This window comes from Jaculus jaculus, chromosome 18 (assembly GCF_020740685.1).
Source record: "Jaculus jaculus isolate mJacJac1 chromosome 18, mJacJac1.mat.Y.cur, whole genome shotgun sequence".
NCBI lineage: Eukaryota > Metazoa > Chordata > Mammalia > Rodentia > Dipodidae > Jaculus > Jaculus jaculus.
In genome coordinates this window covers 51,387,146-51,399,569 of record NC_059119.1, presented here as the reverse complement: position 1 = coordinate 51,399,569, position 12,424 = coordinate 51,387,146, and the positions used below count along the sequence as shown (strand labels likewise).

The following is a 12,424-nucleotide window of genomic DNA, read 5'->3' as shown; positions in this document are numbered from 1 at the left end:
GAGATGTTCAGAGGATAAGCGTATGTCACGCAAACATGAGGACCAGAGTCCCCAGGAGCCTCCTAAATTCCCAGCGGGTGTGAGCCTGCCTGTAATTCCAGCGTCCTGGAGGTGGAAACAGGAAATTCCAGAATCAAGCTTGCTAGCTAGACTGGGTTCCAGCGATAGCCCCAGCCTCACTCACTAAATAAGAGGAAAGAGAAGTCGAGGAAGATACCTCACATCCAACTGATATCTCTGGCCCCCACATGCATGTGCACACATGTGCAAGCCCACAAGAGCGCGCACACACACACACACACACACACACACACACACACACACGGAGTTTAAGCAACGCTTACTACTGGATCCTGCTCTGGGGACATTCAAAATGTTCATTTGTACATTGAAGGTGGCGAGTCCTGCAGTAAGATCTGTTTTTTTTTATTTTCTTTATTTATTTGACAGTGACAGCCTGGGGCACACCTTGGGGATTGGGTAAGGTTTTAGTTAACTTTATTTTAAAAGTTAACCCAAAATCTTTCCCCTCCTTATACCATCTAAGACCCCATTCATAGCCTTGAAGGGCGGTGATCCAGGAAGCCTCTTTTCCTTTGGCAGTGAAGGAGATTTTTAAGGGGTTACACCAACCCTTTCGTTGTGACTCTGAAGCACAGAGGGTATTTAAGGGTTTGGGGTCTGTGTTTGAGTAGACCTGTTTTCTGGGATGTGTACGATGGAGTGTTATGTAATCCCAGCTAGAGGAGGGCTTCCAATAAGTATCCCCAGCTGTTTCACAGCCCCATCTGGCACAAAAGAAATCTGACTGATAACCATAGGAGCGGGCTGTTTCTCTCTTCCTGTGATCCCCAGGGCAAATATAGAAGCCATAGGAGGAGAGTGCTAAGGTAGCCCTACGGAGAGAATTACTACATCCGCCCTCTGTAAGGGAATCAGTTAACTCAGGGGCCTGTTGCTGAGGCCAAAAGAGATCCGGGGTGCCCCAATCTGGGTCCCCTCCAAGGGCTAGCTGGCAAAGATCAACATAAAGGTCTGGCCAATTTGGGTCTAACCCCACATAACTTGTGGAGTTAACTGTATCTCCGGCTCCATTTATTATGGACCAAGTATAGTTAAACAGCTGATGGTTGGAAGTCGTCAGTGCCATGTGCAGGAACATCAGGAATATCAGGAAGGGCAGAGGAATCATTATCTGAAAGACAAAAAGGAGCATCGTTCTTAGGACTAGTCCTGGAAGGGTTATATAATTTTATTAGTCAGTCTGGCAACCACCTGGCGTTTTGTACCTCCATATCATAGACACAGGCGTGGCCTTTGCCCCAAATAAGTACAGGGTGAGGCCCTTGTCCTTGATGGGTGAGGGGATCCTTCCAAAGGACCCGTTGGTAATTTTTGGATGTTTGTGGATGCCAGAGGCGATCAGCGGCCGATTGTCTGCGAACATCTAGAGTCAGAAAATTTAGGACAAACAGGGTGTGATTGAGAGTATTTTTGTGATTACCCAATTTTGGAAATAAGACCTCAGGGCCGTATTTAAGTTTAAATAACATGTTTTTGAGGGTTTGATGAGATCGTTCTACAATTCCTTGTCCCTGGGGGTTATAAGGGATGCCAGTGATATGTTTTATTTGTAATTGGGCGCAAAATTGTTTGAATCGCTGGCTAGTATAACCTGGCCCATCGTCTGTTTTAATGACCTTGGGTTGCCCAATGGCAGTAAAGCACTGAAGTACATGATTAATTACATGCTTGGTGGCTTCACCTACTTGAGCTGTCGCAAAGAGAAACCCACTGAGGGTATCTATAGTAACATGAGCAAATTTTGATTTTCCAAAATAGGGAATATGAGTGCTATCTATTTGCCAAAGCTCCCCAGGGATTAAACCTCGCGGGTTGACACCCAGGTGGGGCTCGGGGAGAAGGGTGAGACAGTTTTTACAACCCTTGACAATTTGCCTGGCCTGTTCCCTAGAGATCTTGTATCTAAGGTGGAGAGTCTGAGCATTGAGATGATGTAATCGGTGTGCCTGTAGCGCAATTGAAAAAGGGTCAATGTCTAAACCTAAGGCCACTACCTGGGTGGCTCTATCCACCAGATCATTGCCCGCAGTCAAAGGACCAGGGAGCCCAGAGTGAGCACGAATATGTCCAACAAAAAAAGGAGTATTTCGTGTAAGAACCAATTGCTATAGTTTTGAAGAAAGGGGGGAAGTGTTGGTAGAGGGGTGAATATAAGGCACAGTCTCAAGTAATGGCATGGACAGGGCTACATAGGAGCTATCCGTATAAAGATTAAAGGGGAGGTTAGGTAAGAGAGAGAATATTTTGATAACCATGCTAAGTTCCACAAGTTGGGCAAGAGAAGCAAGGTGTGTCTGGAATCGGGAAACTTGTCCATTAATACTATAGGCTGCCATGCCAGAAGAGGAGCCATCTGTGAATACTAAGGTAGCTCCTACAACAGGTTGATTTTTGGTTACCTTGGGGAAGGTTACAGGTGTTTTATATAGGAATTGAATCAGTCTATCCGCGGGAAAGTGATTCTCTATTTGGCCCTGAAAGGAGACACAGTTTACAGCCCATTCATCAGAGGTTTGAAGGAGCCATTGAATTTGAGTAACAGTATAGGGAACAGCTATTTTATCAGGATCTCTACCAAAGAGTTTAAGGGAACTTTCTCTACCAAGCCTCAGGATATCTGCCACCAGGACGGGGTAGGTGGGTAATATCCTTGAAGGAGAAGCAGGCAAATGAAGCCAAAAGAGTGGCCGCGTCTGCCAGAGGAGACCAGTAAGAGAGAAGGGAGTAGGGAATATGAGTAACCAAAGCGGAGAGGTAGGAGAGTAGTAGCCAATGTTTTGGGACTGAATTGCTTTTTCTACCTTAATTAGGGAAGCACTGGCTTCAGGTGTCAGGGAGCGCGGAGAGGAAGGGTCTGAGTCTCTGCGAAGAATGTCAAATACAGGCTTGAGTTCACCTGTAGTCAATTTAAGGTAGGGCCGGAGCCAGTTAATATCTCCTCCCAGGAGCCGTTGGCAGTCATTAAGAGATCGTAAGGAGTCAGTTCTAAGGGCTACCTTTTGAGAAAGAATTTTATTAGGATGTAACTCAAATCCTAAGAAAAATTGGGGAGGACAGGTTTGAATTTTCTCCGGAGAGATCTGGAGCCCTAGAGTTTGTAAAGAGCTGATTAGCTGTTGGCCAGAAGCTGATTTTTATTTGGCCCTGCAAGGAGAATATCATCCATATAATGAATAATGTAAATAATGTAAATGTTGGGATGTTCTATACGGAATGGGTTAATGGCTTGCGCCACATATTTTTGGCAAAGGGTCGGGCTATTAGCCATACCTTGGGGTAGAACTTTCCATTGAAACCTGGGGGAGGGTCCTATACAATTAGTTATGGGGACACTAAAAGCAAAGAGCTCACGATCTTCAGGGTGGAGGGGTATAGAGAAAAAGCAGTCCTTTAAGTCAATAATTATTTTATGATATCCTCTAGGGATGGCTATAGGGGAAGGAAGTCCAGGTTGTAGGGCTCCCATGGGAACCATGGTCTTATTAATGGCCCTCAGGTCTTGTAACAGTCGCCATTTGTTTCCCTTTTTGTGAATGACAAAAATAGGGGTGTTCCAAGGCGAGGTAGAAGGTTCTATGTGCTCTGCCTGTAATTGTTCCTGCACCAACTTGATGGCAGCAGCTAATTTCTTGGAGGGGAGGGGCCATTGATCAATCCAGACAGGAGTGTTGTCTTTCCAGGTGATTTTGTCTGCCTGGAGTGCAGGAGGAACAATGGCCCTTAGGAAAAATTTTTGTTACAACCAAGGCCCGAACGATCAGTATTTGCCAAGGGTTGGATGGGTTCAGGACGGCCTTGATTGTATTTACCCAGTCCTAAGCCAGGGATAAACCCCTGGGAACACATTTGTTTAGCCACAACCCCATTGGGGGCAGTACACATATAAACTCTCATCTGGGTAAGGATGTCTCGGCCCCAAAGGTTAACGGGAAGCCCTGGTACTATGAAGGGTTGTACGGTACCTCAGTTTCCCTCTGAGTCTTCCCAATTTAAAACTTGGGAGCTCTGTAAAGTGTTGGACGGCTGTCCTATGCCTTGAAGGTGGGTCACGGATGGTTGTAAGGGCCATGACGATGGCCAAACACTATGAGACAGAACAGTGGAATCTGCTCCCGAATCTAAAATTCTTTCAAAGGTTCTACCATTTATTTTGAGTTTGAGAGTAGGACAGCTCTTAGAGAGTTCTTGGACCCAAAAACTATCAGAAGAGCCAGGCTTAGAAGGACCTCGAGGGGGGCCCATCGATGGGTGAACAGTAGATATGGGTAAAGGAAGTGCCTGGGCAAGGCGGTATCCAGCGGGTATAGAAATGGGCCCGTAGGGGGCACTGACTAAGATCTTAAGTTCCCCAGTATAGTCATTGTCCACAATGGAAGGGTGAACTATTAACCCTCGGAGAGTGGAGGATACTCGATCGAGGAGCAGAAAGAAAAGGTGTTTGGTGGTGGTGGACCCTGAATGCCGGTGGAGAGGACCTGGACCCCATCTTCGGGGGTTAATAAGATGCCGGAGGGGGTACACAAGTCCAGTCCTGCGCTGCCTGAGGTGGCTCTTCGCAGGGTATCTGTTGAAGGGAGAGAGGCGGATTGTGGGGAGGGGGAGAGGCTGCTGTAGGCTGGTCCCCGAGGCCGACAGAAATTGGACAGGTTGTGGGGCCCGGGGCTGGCCCCTCATCCCGTTTCCCTGTAACGGGAGGGGGGGGGGAGTGGGTTTCCTAGATTGTCAGTCTTAGATCTACACATATTAGCCCAATGTTTGCCTCTCTTACAGCGAGGGCAGAGGGTAGCGGGATGAAGGGGGTCGACAGGCTATGCCCAATGAGGGGGCCATGTTTTGGTTGGTTGTTATAGGGGCACTGCTTTGCAAAATGGCCAGCTTGTCTGCTTTTAAAGCAAGTCTTGGGGCCTGTAGGCGTTTGTAATGCTGCCCCAATTGCCAGATGAATAGCCTGGGAAAGCTTATGTGTGAAGGGGTCAGCCTCATTACAGATGCGGACCATATCATCGAGGGATAAAGATTTAACTTTTCCTCGTAGGGCCACACGGCAAGCAGTGTTGGCATTTTCATAGGCTAACTTGTTTAACAAATTTTGAATCTACTCCCTCGGGCCCCAAAATGCGCTGGGCTGTTTCTGTGAGTCGGCCCACAAAGTCAGGGTATCCTTCTTGAGTTCCTTGTATAATCTTAGTGAGGGGGGAAGGAATGGAGCCCCAAGTAGGAATGGAGCGCCAGGCAGGTAGGGCAGCAGATGATGTTTGCGCCAAAAGGTCTTGGGGAAGGCGTTGTCGCTTAGATTCCTTAGCATATCGCCCCTGGCCACAAAGTTTTTCAAGGGACCAGGAAGCAGTAGGAGAATTAGGGTCTTTTTGATTATGACTGGCAAAGGTCTGACACCTGTCAATAAAGTCTGCCTTCCATGTAAGGAATTGTCCCCTGGTAAGTACAGACTGTACAATTTTGACCCACTCACCAGGTAACAAATATCCCCCCAAAGATAAGGTTTCTAAGAGAGAGACAGTAAAAGGGGCACTGGGTCCATTAAGTCTTAACTGCAGAGTGAAGTTCCTTGAGATTTTTAAATGTTAGGGGCTTAAATCTACGGGGCTCGGGCTGGAGAGATGGCTTAGCGGTTAAGCGCTTGCCTGTGAAGCCTAAGGACCCCCGGTTCGAGGCTCGGTTCCCCAGGTCCCACGTTAGCCAGATGCACAAGGGGGCGCACGCATCTGGAGTTCGTTTGCAGAGGCTGGAAGCCCTGGCGCGCCCCATTCTCTCTCTCTCCCTCTATCTGTCTTTCTCTCTGTGTCTGTCACTCTCAAATAAATAAATAAATAAAATTAAAAAAAAAATCTACGGGGCTCAAGGCCCCCTCGGGAAGCAGGGCCAGGGGCGGGAACGTTCTCCTCCTCTTCAGAGGCCGAGCCTTCTTCTTCTTCTTCTGACCCCTCTGGGGAAGAGAGAGGGTTATCCTGGGATGAGGAGGTGGGGGGAGGACGCCCATCGCCCCCAGAGGGGGTGGCATTCGTAGCCGACTGAGTAAGAATAGGGAAGACTGGCTGAGGGCGAGCCCCTCGGGAAGCCTTGTTTTTAGGCCTCGCTCATGTAGAAGGTGGGATATGCGGCTTGCCTAGGATGGTGACCCCGATGGAAGACTGGAGCGAGGCCAACTCTGTGGACAGAGTGGCAAACTGTTGTTGGAGGGAGAGGACGTCTTTTAGGTCCTTGATTTTGGTTTCTAGCTCTGCCTTAGCCTGGGTAAGAGTAGGCTGGGGGACACCCAAGGGGAGTAAGGCGGGTGCACATACTTGGGGAAAATATGGGGGAGGTATACGTGGGGGAACAGTGGCCAATGGCGGGTAGTCAGGGTTATGGTACCTAGCAGCCTCATCCTCCAGGGTAGAGGCGTCTCCCGGGTCGAGGGGTTCAGGATCAGACCCCGTTTTTTCTATGAAGACAGGGTGTATAAGCTGGACCTCTGGGGTCTCTTCCTGGCGTGGGAGGGGTGGATAGATATTTGTGAGGGGAATTTGTGTCTCAGGGGGGTCAATGGTCCTATTTATATCTATAATAACAGATGGGCAAGGCGATGTTTTATTCGGAGGAGAAAGTGAAACCAAAGAAGCCTGTCCCAAAAGTGGTTTTAGGCAATACTCGGCTACAGAGAGGAGGTGGCTCTTATGTGGATCAGAATTAGCTCCTTCCACCACATCTCTAATGAGTCCCCAGTAAGAAAAGACAGAATCAGGGACAGCTTCTGGCCCCTTTGATTGTAAGAGAGAGTTTAAGTCCCTACCAACCTTTTGCCATTTTCCCGGGTGAATTTCAGGTCCAGAAATAATAAACCAAGGACAGACTTCATCAATAAAGATAAAGAATTTTATAAGGTCCTTTTTCTTAACTCTGATTCCTCTTTCCCTGAGTGAAGCTTTTAAATCTTTTATGAAGAGAGCTTCTTTACTTAATTTATGGCCCATCTTGAAAATCGGACAAAATGAAAAAATGAGGATCCTCAAAAACACTTACCGTACCGCGGCAGCCGATCCCACAAGTGATGAGTCAGGTGGCCGATGAAGGTGGTCCCCCGGCGTCCCGGCGGGATGATTTGCTGCTTGTCCGGCGTTCACCCGTGCCTCGAGCCCCACGTTGGGCGCCACTTGCCCCGACCCGCAGGACTTAGACCACACGTAGAGTGAGGAGGGTTATGGCCTGCATGGAGATGGGCAAGAAAGAGAACAAGACCAAGCAAATGGTTGTCAAGGTCTCTCTTTATTGAGGAACAGAGGGTTTTTATAGAGCGAAAGAAGGGAGAGAAGTAAAAGTACAAGAAGGCGCTGTGAGGCTCTATCATAAGGGAACATCTGGAGGTTTTTCCCAGAACAGCTGCCGGGGTGGAAAGTCCCTGAACGCCTTACCCAATCATTGAGCTGGGGCAAGGATGAAGGTATTTGGTATTTTTCCACAGTGGCAACTAACCCCATCATGCTCATCATGGGGGAGGGCTCCCAACAGTGGGAAATCAGGCCCTCAGCCTGGGGAGGACAGAATCTACAGACATCCTCGGCTCTCCCTGTAGGAGCCTGTCACGAGGGTGGGGACACAGGCCCAGGCTCAGGCTGATGTCAGAGCTGCTTTGAAGCCTATGTGGATTTCATTTTGACTGATCCCATCCCAGAAAGTGCCTCTTTCCTCCCCACTGAGAAGGCAGAGGCTCTTGCCCACACAAATTATAGGAAAGTATCTGCTTATTTGCTGTCTGAAAACGGGATCCACGTCCGTGGAGTGAACCAACTGTGGATTGAAAATATTTTGGGGGGGAAAAAAAAACCAACAACTGCTTCTGTTACTGAACGTTTGCAGACTTTTGTCCTTATTCCCTGAACAACACAGCTTGATATTTATTTACGTCGCGTTTACATCGTACTAAGGCGTTACCACTAGTCTAAACGTGATTCAAAGTGCAGGAGAGGATGTGTGTAAGTTACATGTAAGTAACACGTTGTTCTTACGGGTGGGTTTTGTACATCTGTGGATTTTTGTATCTGGAGATTTTTAGGAGCCAGTTACCCCTGAGGTCACATGGAGTGACGGCACCCAGCTTTGTAGGTGAGACAGTGAGACACCAAGGGGACGCGGGGGGCGGGAGGTGGAAGGGTGTTCCGCCATGCTCAGTGCTTGTAACCCGCCCCCCCTCCCCGACCTCCACCTCTGGACAAGGTATCCAGCGCTGATAAATTTATAAAGTATTTGACCTTTAATCAATCCTAATATTTTCAATCCACAGAGCCTGCTTAAACGCCTGCAGCCCTGCCCCTGGACCCTATTCATCACAATTACTGCTCCAACTGTCAGAGGCTGGGCATGAAACAGTGCACGCTGACGTCCAATATTTTATCACTAATAAAGAGAAACATCCCAAGTATTTGCAGTTCTGATACTTTCCAGCCTTGAGCCCACGAGAAGGGGGAGCGCGGCGATGGGTGATTTATGCTCACTGCTTGGCTTTGTTAATTGGTCTTCCTGGCCAGGAGCCTGGGGCATTGTTTTCTTTGCCTCCCAGCCACAGGCCAGTGGGTGCAGAAAACAGTCATTGAGGGGCTGGGGGGGGGGGAAGACCCCCCCCCCCCGTCGGCACACAGTAGGGCCTTCCTTGGCGTCTGCAAAATGCCATGAAGTACTACAAAGGACAGTGTTTCAAAAAAAAAAAATCAAGATTTTTGGCAAGTGCTGGTGGCTTCATAAACAGATGCAGTGTTTATGAGGAGTCTTGTTCCCGTGTGTTGCCACAGCGACGATCCTTCCCAGAGTTCCTTGTCTCGCCTCCATCCTCTCCCTACCCCCATCTCCAGGCAGGGTGGCCACCCAGTCCCACTTCCTTGTTAGCTCCCAGTCCCGCCCTCTCTGTTTCTCAGCTCCAGACCCCAGAGATCTCCTGTCCCAGCCATTGTGTTCAGGGGACTCACGCAGGCTGCTTGTACACGGCACCCAAACATCTGGAGAGAATGTCAACAAAACAAGCAGATGTTTCTCCTCCAGGACAACAGGTGCCTTGGCAAAACCCTTGGTCTCAAGCTGGAAGGGAAGGGCTCTTTCTGTGCTCCAAGTCCCCTCAGGGGCTTAGGAGAGGTTTGCACCATGGTGCTCATCCGGAACCCATAGAGTCCACCGACCTAAGAAAACCAGACATCACCCCCCACCCCCAGAAATAGGCGATGGTGAGACTGGCCACAGAAAATGGTGTTCGAGCTGTGCTTGGTGGCGGCGCACGCCTTTAATCTCAGCACTCGGGAGGCAGAGGTAGGAGGATCGCCGTGAGTTTGAGGACACCTGAGACTACATAGTGAATTCCAGGTCAGCCTGAGCTAGAGTGAGAACCTACCTCGAAAACAAAAAGAAAGAAAGAAAGAGGGGAAAGAAGAAAGGGGGAAGGAGGGAGGGAGAGAGAGAGAAAACAGTGTCTGCATGGACAGGAGAAAATAGGGATGGGGGGGCATGGGAGAAGAGATGTCAGCGTAAATCAGTGGAGAAAAGTCTTATACCTGGTTTGTCTTCAGATCGTGTAACTCTTTCACCTTTTCCTGAAGATTTCTATGGAGAGAAAAAGTCTTGCTGGGGCTGGAGAAAGGGCTCAGTGGTTAAGGCACTTGCCAGGGTTCGATTCCCTAGGACCCACATGAAGCCAGATGCACAAAGTGGTGCACACATCTGGAGTTCATTGGCAGCCGCTGCAGGCCCTGGCATACCAATTCTGTCTCTCTGCTTGCAATTAAATAAATAAAACATTAAAAAAAAAAAAGAAAAAAAGAAAAGAAAAGCTTGCTGGGGCTGGAGGGATGTCTTAGCAGTTAAGGTGTTTGGCTGCAAAGCCAAAGGATCCTGGTTCGATTCTCTAGAACCCATGTAAGCAAGATGCACAAGGTGGCGCATGCATCTGGAGTTCATTTGCAGTGGCTAGATGCCCTGGTACACCAATTCTCTCTCTCTCTCTGCCTCTTTCTATCTCATAAATAGATAAATAAATTAATTTTTAAGGAGGGGGCCAGCTGGAAAGATGGCTTAGCAGTTAAAGGCATTTGCCTGCAAAGCCAAAGGACCCAGGTTCAATTCCCTAGGACTCACATAAGCCAGATGCACATGCATCTGGAGTTTGTTTGCAGTGGCTGGAGGCCCTGGTGCACCCATTCTCTCTCCCTCCCCCTCTTTCTTGTTCTTTCTCTCTGTCAAATAAATAAATAAAGGCATGGGAGACAGGAGGCACAGAAACCAGAAGGAGAAACCAGAGGCAAAGAAAGACTATCTTATCCCTTGCCTGTCCTTTTGTTTTTTGTACTGTCTACCTGCACTCTATATCTCACTAACATGTCCTCCCCAGTTCGTGGGAGGAGCACCAGATACCCTCCTCGGGGCTTCGCCCTCAGCACCCCCAGGCTGTATAAAGTGCAACACTTCCCAGCCTCTTGTGTGACACTCAACACACGCCCTCAAAGCTCTCTTCTCCTCCTCAAAACCCGAGCACACTGACACATTCTCCAAACCCTGCCTGCAATTTGCCCAGAGCCTGAAATGACACTAGACACGTTCCCCAGTTCTCTGCCCCCCGTTTCCCCGCTCCCTGTGTAATACCATACACACACACACACACACACACACACGTCCCCACCCTGTCCTCGACTTCTCTAGCTCCTGAGTGAAACATGAAGCTCAGGCCTCCAGTGCTCCTCAAGCCCGTGGGGGTAACACTGAACACACCCCTTCAGTTCTCTGCCCCAGCACCCCCATCCCCGTGTGCGGGGTCCTCTGCCCTCACTGCCCTAAGCCTGGGTTTAGCGCTACACGCATGGTCCTGGCCCCGGTCCCTACCCCAGTGCCGAGCCCAGAGCTCACACGGTCTCTCGTCCTGTTTCTTCGCCCACTCTTGGGGTGAACCGTTGAAGTATGCATCCTTGGCTCCCACATAGCCTTTGTCTGTCACAACAAACACATTCCTCCGGAGCCCGGCTCCCTTGGGAGCAGCTTTTTCTAATGTACTTCTGAAGGGCTCTTGGCCTCCTACAGTGACCCTGTGACCCAGCCCTGTACAAACAATCATGGGAGGCAGGCTCAGAGAGAGAGAGAGAGAGAGAGAGAGAGAGAGAGAGAGAGGGAGGGAGGGAGGGGGGGAGAGGGAGAGAGAAACTGGGGATGGCAATAGCTAGTTGTCCACTGATTTCTGGACTTGGTGCCCAGGGCAAATATTTTCCTTTGACCTCAGTGCTTCTAACTGTGAAACCGAGCTGACATTCAGTTCCCATGGGAAAGGGTCTCAGTTGAAATGACAGTTGAGAAGTCAGAATCAGGGCTGTCACTAGGACTAGGTGATGTGCAATTTAGAGGAAAAAGACAAAAGGCTATCCTTTGGTAGGGAATATTTCTTCCTTTTTTTTTTTTTAATGAAATAAAAAAGTGCCAAGCAACACTCCAAAGCTTTTGAGTTTTCTGCAGTATTTCACCCTTGGTAGCAGCAGCCCCCGAGAGAAGTGGGTTTTTTTTTTTTTCTCTTTGGGGGAGTTGGGGGGAAAGAGGTAAGAGTCCCACAAAAAAAGAGCAGAAATAGGGGTGATCCAGTCCATCCTCCTTCCCTCAAATAGCCTCGCTCCTCAGCTCCATGGGCTAGATGTTTATAGGAACTCTGGATCCATGGCTTCCTATGGTCGCTTTTACAGATCTTGTTAATTTATTACCCGTGGTTACACTTTTAATGGAAATCATGAAGAAATGGCAAAGGAAACATGAGCTAATTTTTTTCCAGTGACACATTTCACTGCTATTTAAATAGCTATTCTGCCAAACCAAACACAGCGCTTACAGCCAGCGGTGACACATGAAGGAGATCACTGTGGCCGGCTGGGCCCGTGGTATCCAGAACAGGCGAGACTTTCTCTCAGCTTCCCCAGGGGCCAGATGCCAAGGGAGGGGTGGAGTGCGGGGGGCGGGGGGAGCAGCTGGAGCACCAGAGGTGGGTGACTGGGAGCTCCCACCCTCCTCAGAACAAGTCCACTCCTCACCCTCTGAGGGGTTCTGGGGTGACCGACCAGGTCCCCTTCAGCCTGCTGAAGTCCCTCCCCTCCCCATCCCCTTGGCTGCCTGGCTCCCACTGCACGGTGATTTGCTCACACTTGTAACTGGGAACATTACCGAGTTGTATAAAACCAGAGAGACAGACTTGGGGTGGGGGGGAGGGGGGAGGGAAGCCAGGCCAGCTTCATTCCAGGTCTGTGGTGACAGTGAAAGTACCAGTGCCACCACACTGACATTGGGCACCTTTGTTGGGCAAACTCAGCGCCTCCGACTTCTGCTCGAGATAACC

The 12,424-nt window shown here is 49.3% G+C and overlaps 1 long non-coding RNA gene across 1 annotated transcript; it reads right to left on the bottom strand.

The window, feature by feature from the left end:
* Positions 1 to 376: 376 nt before the first annotated feature.
* LOC123455797 lies at positions 377 to 11,146 on the bottom strand. Its single transcript, XR_006634144.1, has 4 exons — positions 10,939 to 11,146; positions 9,618 to 9,666; positions 7,105 to 7,287; positions 377 to 1,195 (listed from the first exon to the last, which is right to left on the bottom strand). It is a non-coding gene; the product is annotated as an uncharacterized LOC123455797 (long non-coding RNA).
* Between the last annotated feature and the right edge of the window lie 1,278 nt (positions 11,147 to 12,424).